At 37.4% G+C, this 13,208-nt stretch overlaps 1 long non-coding RNA gene across 1 annotated transcript in view; it reads right to left on the bottom strand.

Annotated features, from left to right (window-relative positions):
• LOC125689254 (uncharacterized) overlaps positions 1-10,884 on the bottom strand; it is a 67,925-nt gene extending 57,041 nt beyond the window's left edge. Inside the window, exons 1-4 of the long non-coding RNA XR_007375140.1 lie at positions 10,717-10,884; positions 10,049-10,096; positions 5,919-6,021; positions 1,089-1,228 (exon numbers count right to left, since the gene is read on the bottom strand). This is a non-coding gene — a long non-coding RNA (uncharacterized LOC125689254). The remainder of the gene's footprint in view (positions 1-1,088; positions 1,229-5,918; positions 6,022-10,048; positions 10,097-10,716) is intronic.
• Positions 10,885-13,208: the final 2,324 nt, after the last annotated feature.

Raw genomic sequence — 13,208 nt, forward strand, 5'->3', positions numbered from 1 at the left:
TGCTAACCACGTGTATAGGAAAGAAGAAATAGGTATCAACCAAGGATATCTAAGTCAAACGCAGCTGTTTCCAGACAGAGATTACATTGATGCAAACAGCCCATCATACCCCTAAACAGCTGCAGCTGGGGGAACCCTCCAGCCACTGCAGGGGGAGTAAAAAAGAGGAGAGAGGAGAAAGTATAGGGTAGATGAGTAGATGGTGAGGTGGATTAACAACTGGCTGACTGGCAGAGCTCAGAGGACTGTTGTCAGTGCCACAGAGTCTGGTTGGAGGTCTATAAATAGCAGTGCTCCCCAGAGTTCAGTGCTGGGTCTAGATTTGTTCAACATATTGTTCAACAACCTGGATGAAGGGATAGAGTCCATCCTCAGCAAGTTTGTTGATGATACAAAGCTGGGAGGAGTGGCTGACACACTGGAAGTCTGTGCTGCCATTCAACAAGATCCAGATGGATTGGAGAGTTGAACAGAGAGAAAACTGATGAAGTGTAACAAGAGCAAGTGTAGAGTGCACCTGGGAAGGAATAACTGCATGCATCATTACTGGTTAGGAGATGATCTACTGGGGAGGAGCTCTGCAGAGAATGACCTGGATGTTCTGGTGGACAACAGGTTGGCCATGAGCCAGCAGTATGCCCTTTATGGCCAAGACAGTCATTAGGATCCTGGGGTGCATTAAAAAGATGTCAAGGGAGGTGATCCTCCCCCTCTACTCTGCCCTGGTGAGGTCACATTTAGAAGACACAGATCTCCTAGAAGGAGTCCAACAGAGGACCAGAAGCTCATAAAGAGCCTGGAGCATCTCCCATATGAGGAAAGCCTGGGCAAAAGCAGACTGAGGGGGAATCTGATTAGTTTTTATAAATATGTAAAGAGAGGTGGGAGGCAAATGGATGAGGCCAGGCTTTTCTCAGTGGTGTGTACTGACAGGACAAGGAGTAATTGCCTAAAACTTGAACATAGGATGTTACATACAATCTTGTGGAAGAACTTCTTTATGGTGAGGGTGACGGAGCACTGAAACAGGTTGCCCAGAGAGGTTGTGGAGTTTATGGGAATACTTAAAACCAGTCTGTGTGCCTTACCTGTGTGACCAATTGCAAAGAACCTGCTTTAGCAGGGCGGGTTGGACTCGATGATCTCTTGAGGTCCCTTCCAACCTCTGCAGTTGTGTGATTCTGCGAGAAAGGGAGGCATGTAGAAGAATTTTGTTGAGGGTTTAGAGCTGGAGGAAGGAAACACAGCATGTCAGATGAGAGATATCTTTGAGGGACTGAAATCCACAGGTGGGGGGTTATACCCTTAGGCAGGCGTGTCCGTTACATGGCCTGGCACAGCTAGCAATGTGGCCCACCCTTCACTCTGTACTGTAAAGGCAACAGCTCTTCACCATTGACTGGCCCAAGGTACGCACCCATCAACAACCAAACCGTCAATGCACTATTAAAGCTGTGCTGACTGAAACCAGGGCACAGGGAATGCAATGTTGTGCAGTTCTGTGCTGTGCCCACTCAAGTGATGGTAAATAATTGTATGTATTTTGATACACTTGATAAACACAGTGCTCTGAACAGCAAAAAATACACAGCCGTGCTTTCTGTTCTGACAAAAGAATTTGAGAATAGGATTCAAGATGCAAAAAAAGTAATCAATTTATGTTTGTGGCTCCATTTTCAGTTGACACTACCTTCGAATTTTCAAGTAGAATGTGTAGAGTTGCAATCAGATACTCAACTCAAAACTCTGATCACGTCTCTTTACGAGACTTTCATGAGCCCTATCTCAGCAGAGAAAAATATCCTTTGCTTCACAGTAACACGTTATTCACATCATCACTTTCTGTCATTATGCACATTTGTGAACAACTATTTTCAAGGATGAGGTACAGGAAGAGTAAAATTTCATCAAAAATATCTGATGAGTGATTTGAGAGCTCACTGAGAATTGTAGCTACTTCCACTAAACCAGTTTGATTCATTAGTTTCACAAAAACAGTCGAATATTCCACTTTTGTTGTTGTTGTTGCTCTCTCTCTCTCTTTTTTTTTTTTTTTTAATAAAGCATGTAAAAGATTAAAATAAGTTTTGTTACTTATGTACATTAACTATACTACATATTTTATGGAGGCTGCTCCAAAAGTAATGCCTTCTATTTTATTGTGTTGGCCCACAAAATCAGATGTGGTATGGCAGGAGAGGTTGAATCCTCCCACCAATATTCTATTACATTTGATGCTGAGTAACACATGACATCAGAGGGGTAGCCTGAAAAAATGGCATCTGACATGGTAGTGCACATAAAGCAAAGGTGTGTCATTGAATTCCTCCCTATGGAATAAATGGCACCCACTGACATACACTGATGCTTGCTAAACATTTATGTAAACTGAACAGTGGATGTGAGCACAGTGAAGTAGTGAACTGTGTGTTTCGAAAGTGGCAACAGTGTTGCAGTGGGGCACCTCTGCTGGAGCAGATTTTTGTGAGCACAGTATGCATGCTGTTTTTCATCATTGCTGAAAATAAATAGCAAATGTTAGTGATTATGTTGAAAAACAGTGTTTTGTAACTGAGAATTTGCTCTACCAAATAGTGTTATAGTGTTCTCTGTATTCATTGTAGTTTTTGTGGAAGTAAATAGGAGGCATTACTTCTGGAGCAACGTGTGTATATGTGGCCCAAGACGATTTGTCTTCACTCAGTGTGGCCTCATACAAGCCAAAGGATTGGACACCCATGCCTTAAGGGAACTGCAGAGATGAAAATGTATAAGCCAGCAACAACAGAGGAAAGTGAGAGTAGTGAGTGCTACCTGGGACAGAAACAATCTGAAACAGTGAGGAAATGAAGAAAGGAATCTGTTTTACATTGAGCCTGAGTAGGGGGAGGACAGGTGTTTTCCCTTTAATGTTTGCGTTTTTCCTTGTGCTTTACCTTTTGCGCTTTTTTTTGTGTGTCTCAACACCCAAGTGGTTAAGCAAAGCTTTGTGTTAAATGGCAATAGATTAAATTAAGAAAAGCTCCTCAAGACTATTTTATTCCACCAAAGTGGATTTACTTTCAGCTCTGAGAGCAATCTAGGCAACTACTTGAGATCATATTGGAGTTACTTGTCCTCTCTTCATAGTTAGTTGTGGCACTTCTGAAGAGGACTGGAAGCTGAAAACCTTAAAAGTGGTTATTTCTCTCTGCTGATGTATAAAAGAGTTTAGATCAAATGCAGAAGTCTGCTTTCAAAATATCATTGAGTTGCTTAATGGAAATCCCACTTTAGGCATAAGCATTTCCTCTTGCCCCAGCACTCCCCAGAAATGGGATGGGGCAGAAAAAGATAACACTTTTGGGTTGAAATAAGGACAGTTTAATAGGGCAGAAAAGAAATGGAAAACAAAAGAACATGCAATACTAGTGAAGTTCACCATCCACTGACTGATGGGTAGTCAGTTCCCAGGCAACAGCTTCCCACCCCTAAACTCACTACACCTGGCTTTATTGTTCAGTGTGACAGCATATGGTATGGGATATCCCTTTAACCAGCCTGGGACAGTCATCCTGGTTTTGTCCCCTCCCAGGACTCACTGGCAGGGCAAAATGAAAAGCTGAAAAGTCCTTGGTTCTGCACAAGTTCTGCTCAGCATCGGGGTGTTTAATGGCTCTAGTTGACTATAATCCAGCTGAAACCAGGACAGTAATAATAGTCCCTCTTTTTTTTCCTACAAAAGTGTATGTCAAAAATATTCCAGATGAAAAATTACCACAGTGTTTATGCAGCAGAGATCACAGTCAATGAGCTGGAGTGGTAAATTAACCATTCATCTAGAAGGTCTTAGACATGATGTGGGAATTTAAGACATTTTGAAATGTTCCCATTCTGCCTACTTTTGATACTGTTAAATTTAAAAAAAATGCAATGAACAGCTGGTTAAAACGTCAACTATCCTCCTTAGTAAACAATATGAAGTAGAAAGAGACTTTTCAGATTATTTTCTAAATCATTACTGAGAAATTAAGAAGAAAACAAAATCTAATCATATTCAAATAATGTTTCATGATGCAAGTACCAAGCACTTCCTCATGAAGTATACTTCAGCTAGCAACTGCATATGTCAATTCACTTATGTTTTGACTAGAATGTAATAGAAGGGCATTCAGCAGTGCTCTACACAATTTTCCCCCACTAAATGAATGATTCAGAAATACATTAATTTTCTCATGTCATATGCTGTTCAGCCATTCAGTCTGACACTCACTGTTCAGTATAAGTGCTATTAAAAGTAAACCACATTAATTATGTAAATGTAATTATGAATGGTCCTTGAAATGACAGGAATTAAGCATTTTACCAAAATTCTGGAGAGGCAGGGCCTATTTATTTAAATTTATTGTTATATCGTTGACATAAACAAGATCAAACTTTCAGCTGTGTCTCTGGGTAGTGATTTAACATGATTATTAATGCTAATTTAACAAAATTCTCAAGCATAAATAAACTATAATTACTAGACTTTGAAATTAATAGAGTATTCCACAATTTTTACCATTGTCAGGGACAAGAGATGAAAATATAAACAAAGGTGGATTTGTGGATCATATACATATAATTCCCCTCTTTTGGTTTATATTTATCAGTATTACTAATCAACTCTGGAGGGAAGAATCTATTTACACATAACACTTATAATCATGGAACTGAAGTAAAAGTTTGCCTTGTTTCCTGAATGCTTTAAACTCTACCCTCCATGGGACTTCAGAGAGTAATTGTAAACTGCAATGATTTTTTTCTGTTAGCATTTTTACAGCCTGAAGTCAATCTCTATCACATTACTACTGACAGAGTAAGTTAAGTCAAGGTTCCCAACAGAAAAGTCGTGGAGAGAAACTAAAGTTTCAGGTGGTGACTGTATCCTCCTGTCTATTACGAGAAGTTATTTATGTTGATGGAAGTGACATCACTGAAATGACCAGACAGTGTGCCTCATCAGAAGTCCCCTTTCAACAACCTCTAGTGATAGGAATCTTTTAGAAGAAAACAACATAAAGGATTTCAGTGATGCAGAACAAATACTCATTTCCACCTCTTACAGAAGAGGCATGATTCTTTGCCCAGTGTGGTGAGTTGATCCTGGTCAGGCAGGACAGGGGAGAGAATAGGAAGAGCAGAAGTGAGAAATGATAGTTTAATACTGAATAGGGAAGAAAAGTAAACAAATAAAAACCACGAGCCAGCAGGGTGCCCTGGTGGTCAAGAAGGCCAAAGGGATCCTAGGATGCGTTAAAAAGACCGTGGCCATCAGGTTGAGGGATGTGATCCTTCCCCTCTGGTCTGTTTCAGTGAGGCCATGTCCAGAGTACTGTGTCCAGTTCTGGGGTCCCCAGTTCAACAAAGACATGAAACTTCTAGAGAAATCCCAGCAGAGGCTCACAAAGATGATTTGGAGCTTGGAGCATCTCCCTTGTGAGAAAAGGCTGAGAAGTTGAAGACTGTTCATCATGGAGAAGACTAAGGGGAGGGGGTCTTATCAATGTTTATAAATATTAAAGGGTGGAAGTCAAGTGGATGGGGCCAGGATCTTTTTGGTGATGCCCAGTGACAGTACAAGGGACAACACTTCCTGTGTTCCATACAAACATAGGAAAAACTCCTTTACTTTACGGTTACAGTGCTCTGGAACAAGCTGCCTAAAGAGGCTGTTGAGTCTTCTTTGGAGATATTCAAAACCTGCCTAGATGCTTTCCTGTATAACGTATTCTAGGGAACCTGTTTTAGTGGGGGGGCTGAGGAGCAAACAAGGCAATCTCCTGAGGTCTTTTCCAACCTTTACAATACTGTGGTTCTATGAAAATACAAGTGATAGAAGGACAATCACCACCTCCCAAAAGTAGATTGATGCCAATAAAACTCCAAGGAATATTTACCTTCCCTCTGTCTCCATAGCTTCTACTGCTGCTGGTGACGTTATGTGGAACATCCACATAACAGTTATCCAGGCTAAATGCCCTCCTGTCTTCTTGTATATCCCTGGACAAGGTCCAAAAAAGAGAAAGCCTTGTCACTGTACAAGAACTACTCAGTAATAACTAAATATCACTGTGTTATCAATAGTATTTTAGTACTTTGGATAAATGGCAAACGCATCAATGCATAGACAGTTTCAAAACATATATATATGGAATGTCATATGCCTGGTAGAAAAACAAAAGCACCGCAGCATTAGCAGGCTATTCTTTATATAAGAGAGTGATATTTTCTGCTACCTAGTCAACTCTGTTATCCCACAAAAAACTGCTGTGACTAATGACCACATACAACTACATACCATTTTTCTAACTGTTCCATTGTTTTCAAGTTTTCAAGTTTTCTAGACCATGGTTGTTTTATGGGTTTGGGTTTGGGTTTTTTTTGAGTCACCATTCACCACTGTGATTAAACCTTCCAAGTAACTATTATAGAGTTGACACAGATCCTTAGATCATCTTTGTCTTCTGAACAGTAAGGGAATTGAGAATCTTAGTCCTCAAGTATGTCCTTAAACATATCCTCAAACTCAAGTGGAATTATTTTTTCATTCGCAGCAGTTAGAATACTGAAGGTATGTAAAAATGCATAATAACCTCTCTAGAAATTAATTATAAATACTTGAAACAACAGGCTGCAACAATTCTCCTTGGAATTGAATCTTTACACTAGGTTACTCAATAATACTCAGTATTTAAGGAAAAGAATATAATGTTCTTGCATTCAGTAGTTAAGTACTAGTACTGGGTACTTCAGCAATGAGGAGCAAGCAAACTAGAAATAGAGATATATTATTAAAAGAGCCCATAATGATTATAGTTTATGTCATATTCAGTAAAAAAGAAAAAAAAAACCCACTCATTTCATAAATACTCTAAACACCAAGCATTCCTTATATGACAGCAGCAATTCACACATATAACGATATTCAAATAAGTTAGTTGTTAAAATATTCAACTCTTGAAAGTATTTGTCTTATTCACTGAGCTGAGAGTGAGCAATTTGCATATGCCTTCCCAATTCTATCTGAAAACCATGACCACAATAGCAGTGAAGGGCACGACACTCAAGGTATAATGTGTACACATAATATGAGTATTTGCTTGTAATATCACCAGGAGCAGAGTAATCAGCGCATCTTCAAAATCTTGTGCACTCTACCCTAATAAAGTATTCGAAGAGTTCTCTGAAATTGTATCATTAGGAAATGAAATGCTGGGCAAAAAGAGGTTTTGCTACTTAAAATAGTAATGATAATAATAATTTTTTAAAAAGTTCCAGGTAAGAAGATATTGCCCTTCTCAGTTTGCAATGCCATGGTGGATTCTGGATTTTATAATCTTCTTAACATATCAATGCACAGAAAGTTACAATAGTTTTGCAACTGACAACAAAAAAAGCTGGTCTTGAACACCTGCAGGGATGGTGTATGCACAGCTTCTCTGGGCAGTCCGCTCCAGCACCTCACCATTCTCTCTGTAAAGAACTTCACCCTTACATCCAATCTAAACCTTCCCTCCTTGAGCTTTTAAGCCTCAACCTGTCTTGGTAAGGGAGGTGCTCCAGCTCTATGATCATCTTTGTGTCCCTTCTCTGCACCCTCTCCAACAGTTCCACATCTTTCCTGTTTTAGGGGCTTCAGATCTGGAAACAGTAAATCTGTAAGTCTTGACAGTAGTCTTCCAACATATGTAATTCCTGAGCTAGAACACTGGACATACTTACATAGTATTTAAAGGAAAGAAGTAAAACAGTTGGAAAGATACCAACATGCAATAGCAAGAATGAAAGAGACAAAGGGAAAGACAGATAGGTAGACAGACAGATACATACGTACATACATACATACATGCATACATGCATACATACATACATACATACATAATGAACCTAAACTATAGCAGTGGAGATTTTCTTTACATGTGAGGGGGAAGTTAAGATCATAAAATACTAGAATGAATTGCCTGGAAATGTCACATAGTCATTAGACATGCTTTACAAAAAGATACATCACAAAAATTAAATACATATGATATAGCAGATCTTAATGAGATTAGATAATCTCTTGGCTCTTTTCAGGCCAATTTCTATGACTTTAACACTATCACATGTTTGGCCATTTTTCACAACATAATGGTAATATTTTTACGTCAGGGAAAACATTCTACAAAAATAGATTTTCTAAACTGTAGATCATCTGATTGCTGTCTGACATTCTAGCTATCTCTGTTCTGGTAAATAAGAAGATTTAAGGACCTAATCTGTAGAAAATGATATGTGTGATCAGCGAGTGTTTATGTAGATAAACTCTCTCACCTAGCCAATCAAGAACCATGCTAGCAGTGAGTACACAGAATAACAGGACAGCGCTGAAGCCAGAGCACAACCTGATTTGCATATTTGAAAAGCTCTGAGTCCATCATCTAACAAAACTTGAAATTTGGCAAATTATCCAAGTAAATGGAGATGCAATCCTACTGTGAGGAAATTTGAAATGGTTGAGCTGGTGTTTCTAATGCAGAACCAGAAAAAGTCACCTTAAGCTAGATAACACAGCTTTGGCTGCATTGCATCACATGATATGAAGAGAAATGGGTTAATATTCAGTAACTTAAAAGACTGGAGAAATGCAGATTGTTTAAAGCTATCTTTGCTCCCTTACACCAGCCTTGCCTAGTTGCAGCAGAGTACATGAAAAAACTAAAGGAATAGATGATAATCTCATTTACTTTATTAGATTAGTTGTAAAACAGCCTACTGCACTATTGGAAATTCATATTGTAATTCCATTACTGTTCATTCAGGCATTGTAGCACAGAAATTTTATAAAAATATGTAGTAAAGAGTTAGAATTTGTATTATTCAACGAGTAAATAAAGAAGAAAACCATGTTGTATTGAATATGTAAATAAAAAAATAAGCAGATTGATAAAAAAATCTTCACCTGATTAAAGGTTTTATATGCTGTAAAATACATAAATTCACATGCAAGACTTCTAAAACAGTTAAAAAAATAAATTCACTACATTGTATTCAGAACTTAAAGTTTATTATATTTTAATAGTCTTCCAACATAGGACATCTGCTCCTGGTGAGTTTTAAAGAAATAGAGAGATATCCAGGCAACCACAGAAAAATACTGACTTTATCTGCCTGAAATTAACAAAGTGACGAGCATCTTCTACACTTCCAAGTAGTAAACACCATATATAATTTTTCATTTTTCAACTGCTTATCAAAGTGTAAGCAAAAAAATGGTGAAGGAAGGTCAGCAAAAGGTCTGGAGACTTGGCATTTTGCAGAAATAAACCTTAGGATTTTTTGCCATTGACTTGTTTCTAGAAACACATTAAAGGAATTGTTTTGCTTATCATCAGGGAGTTGTAACCAGAAGCAAATAGAAGTATAAAAGTTCCTTAAATCAATCCAATGCTATATTTGGGGATATGAATGTTGGAAGAAAAATGCTTAATAATTCTGAGAAAAAAAATTAGTAAAAGAATGAACATAACAAATGACAGTATGTGCAAATAGGAAACAATTTATCGGTTCAAGGAGAGAAGTAAATTAGTGTTCCAATTGTTTGTTGAACTCCTTGGTGAGCAGTTTTTCTTGCTATTAGACAACTCCAAATGATTCCATTTTGCAGAGTAAGTTTTCCAACTAGCTTATGGGAATTTAACTGTAAGACTCCTAATAAGGCTGATGGGAGCAATATAACTGATCTCTGTATACTAACTTGCTAAAGGTATTTACCTCTGAGATAGCTTTTAAAGATGTTTAGATATTCTTTTCTGAGTGATTAGAGTCTGACATAAAGAGGACAACCTATCCCTGGCAAGCATATGTACATGGAAGAAAACAGTGATTTATTTCTCCAAGTGTTGTTTTCTTAGTTTCAGTCAGTGGGAAAATATGCCTTAACTTGTTTGGACAATAACAACTCTTTCTGTACTGCATTTCCAGTTTTATCAAAAACATTAAAGAGTGAATTATCTTTTATTTTATAAACAGACCATGTATTACTTACTTAAAGAAGTTTGTAAGATTGGAACTTCCAGAAGGATCTTAGGTATGTCTGTGGTGATAACAAAACTGTCATGAGAAATGTTTTAAATGCACAAAAATAGAATATTTCTCCCATAGACACAGAGCTCCCTGATTCGTTTATTCTTCAGCATAAAACTTACTCAGATATAACAGTTTTTGTTCCTCTTTGAAACATTCTTATGTCCTTTAGCATCAGGAAATATTAGAGCCATCATGTTAAAAAAACTGAGAAGTTGCTTAGAGTAAACAAAAGCATACCAGAAATTCTCATGCTTCAAAGAAATAGGATTATTTTTCCAATACATTTTCAATATGTAAAATACAGATATATAAAACAAGCAATTTCATAAAGTCTCCATTTTGTAGCAACTGGAAAGTGCATAGGATGTCATCACTTTCCATTGTGAGGTCAACATTATTTGGACAGAAAGAGAGAAGACAACATACAGCTTAGGACCGTTTAGAAGTAAACAGTCCCTCTCTACTTCCCTCCCAACCCCATCTTTTCTCCTGACAAAAATCCCCAAAGACTAAATAATGCAACAGTAAAACCAGTGAGGCAAAGACAAATATTCACATCACTGGCTGTCCTATTTTTCACATCACTTTACTTATGAACTGCACTGCAAAAGCAAAGAATATGCTTACCTCTGAACAAGCTGCACTTTAGGCTTCTTGTGTCTATCCTGAATGCATTCCACAATAACAGGTTTAGCTATCTTTCTTCAATTTTTCCACTTGGTTTCATGTGGTTCTGCCTCTAAGCAGTACCTGCGAATCTTCTTTCTCCCTGAGAACATGTCCAATATCAGCCCTTTTCCACACAGACTTGTCAAGAATGATATATCATGCAGAACTAAAAGACTCTACAATAGAGGCCCAATATGCATATTTTCCTTGCTTAGACTTACTCCTTGACAGTTTTTGGCAGTTACATCCAACTCAGTCAAACCTATTTTTGCTGGAAAAGACAGGTTGTGGTCTGTTGCTATCTACAGGAGGCTATCATCTCCCTCTAGTAGCGAACTCATAATTCATTCACTCTTAACAATTCTTGCATAGCTAGCATTCGTATATATATATATACTGTCAGAAGTTAGTATACCTTAAATGTTTTTTTAAGATTATTTTACAGCTTAGCTTGGTCAAGATTTGAAAGTGTGAATCTCCCAGGGTGTTGTAAGGTTACTATCCCCAAGCATTTTTTTTACAATTGGTGCCTTGTGTGACACCTTGATATTTCTTTGCCACCATTGCTATTAATAATCATTCACCCATTCTCCCTCTTTCTCTCTCTGTCACTCAAATACATATACATAGAGTCTGATTTGAATTAATTCAATATATTGAGGAAGGTAAATGGTAAATGGAGAAGGGAGCACATGGTAATTAAATATGTAACATGTAACACATGTAAATTGCACGTTCTCCTCAATAATGGATGTTTGCAACAAACCAAAGATGACAGTATTTCCAATCATATAAAATGCTCAGACTGTAAGGTAAAGTTTTGTCTTCTATCTGATGGAATGTATTTGAGCTATAACTCTCCAGTGAAATGTTTTAAGCAATGATTTTGAGAGGAACTGGGGTTCAAATGGATACCAATTACCAATTGATTACCAATTGATATTACAGGGAACTCTTTACTAAATGAAATAAATGGACATCTTGTGCCTCATACCCACTGATCTGCTTCTTTTCCATTACATTTGTGCTTTTATAACTGCAAAACAATGGATTCAGCAGGAGATATAACTATTCCAATCACAGGGAAAAGCAGAAAAGGTGAGGGGTACAGCTGGCACAAATCAATATTCTCACAGGCAAACAATTGCTGTATAGGTGCACATTGTATTAATGAAGAGTGAATATTGATTTAGTTAATAGCAGTGTTCCAATAAACTTTCATAAGCATCAGTGACCCTGGTTTTGTGAACTCTTCCATGAAGGTAAAACACGTTACCTGTATGAATTCCTGTTGATTTATGAAAGTCTCCTTCCATGGAGAGGAATGACCAACAGCAGAAAAGTTTTGAATAGTTGAATAGTTAAATAGTTGAATAGTTAAATGTAAACATTTATCAGGCCATTTCATTTGACTTACTCCCAGAGTTCCTAGGAACATAAAAATCTATTTATTTATGTTTATTCAAAGTCCAGTCCTGAAACTGGAAAGTTTGACAGATAAACAGGCTGACATTTCTAATATTTCCCTCAAAAATATTTGGAAGCTGATTGCTTTGGGAGCAACTTCACTGTTTCAACACAGTTTGTATTCAATTTCACACATCATTTGGATTCATGAAAATAATAAATCAGACTAGAAACAGTAAGGATTGCGTGTTTTTTTTCTCAAGACTGAAACTGAGAAGTAAAAGTCTGTTAAACATTTCTGCAAGTATACTAAGAAATAAAATAATTAATACAATTTCAATATCTTTACAAGCACTTGTAAAAAGCAAATGTTGCTTTATTGTTAAACTATCGGTAATACATCCATTACATCTTTTAAATAAAATCTGCTGCATATAGGTGTCTTTTATATTTCAACTCTATTGCATAACTACAATTTCCTGGATGGCAGTTACACTTCCAATTTTTAAAAACTAGAAAAAATATTTTGCATTCCCAATTACTTTAGCTAATATAACGTGTTTCAGTGTATAAGTGCATAAGCATATTTATCATTCTGGATTTTCTAAAATAGTTGCTATAGCATCAATCACATCCTTTGTTTACAAATATCTACTTCCATTTAGAAAGGAGTGTCCCTTTGCTTCTACTCAAGCAGGACAAGTGGACTGAAGGTTGAGTTAGCACAAGCTCAGAAGCCCCTCAAGTGCATCTTAAAATCTGTTGAATATGCATAATCTATTCTTGCTTTCTTAGTCGCTGGTAGATAGTCAAAAGGCCAACCCACTGTTTTGCAGTACCCCTGTGTCAGCTGATGTCTGCATAGGATGCTCTGGCTTCACATTCTGCAACACAAAGTAATTATCAGGAAGCAGTGAGGTCAGCTGGGTGACAGCACTTTTCATCTCTATCTGGAGACACAAGTCTCCTTCCATCATTCTGTAAGGCAAGCAGTATGCTGACAAGAAACCTGGAAGAGAAGTAGTGGTCCCTTGAAAGCACTG

Source organism: Lagopus muta, chromosome 2, assembly GCF_023343835.1.
Source record: "Lagopus muta isolate bLagMut1 chromosome 2, bLagMut1 primary, whole genome shotgun sequence".
NCBI lineage: Eukaryota > Metazoa > Chordata > Aves > Galliformes > Phasianidae > Lagopus > Lagopus muta.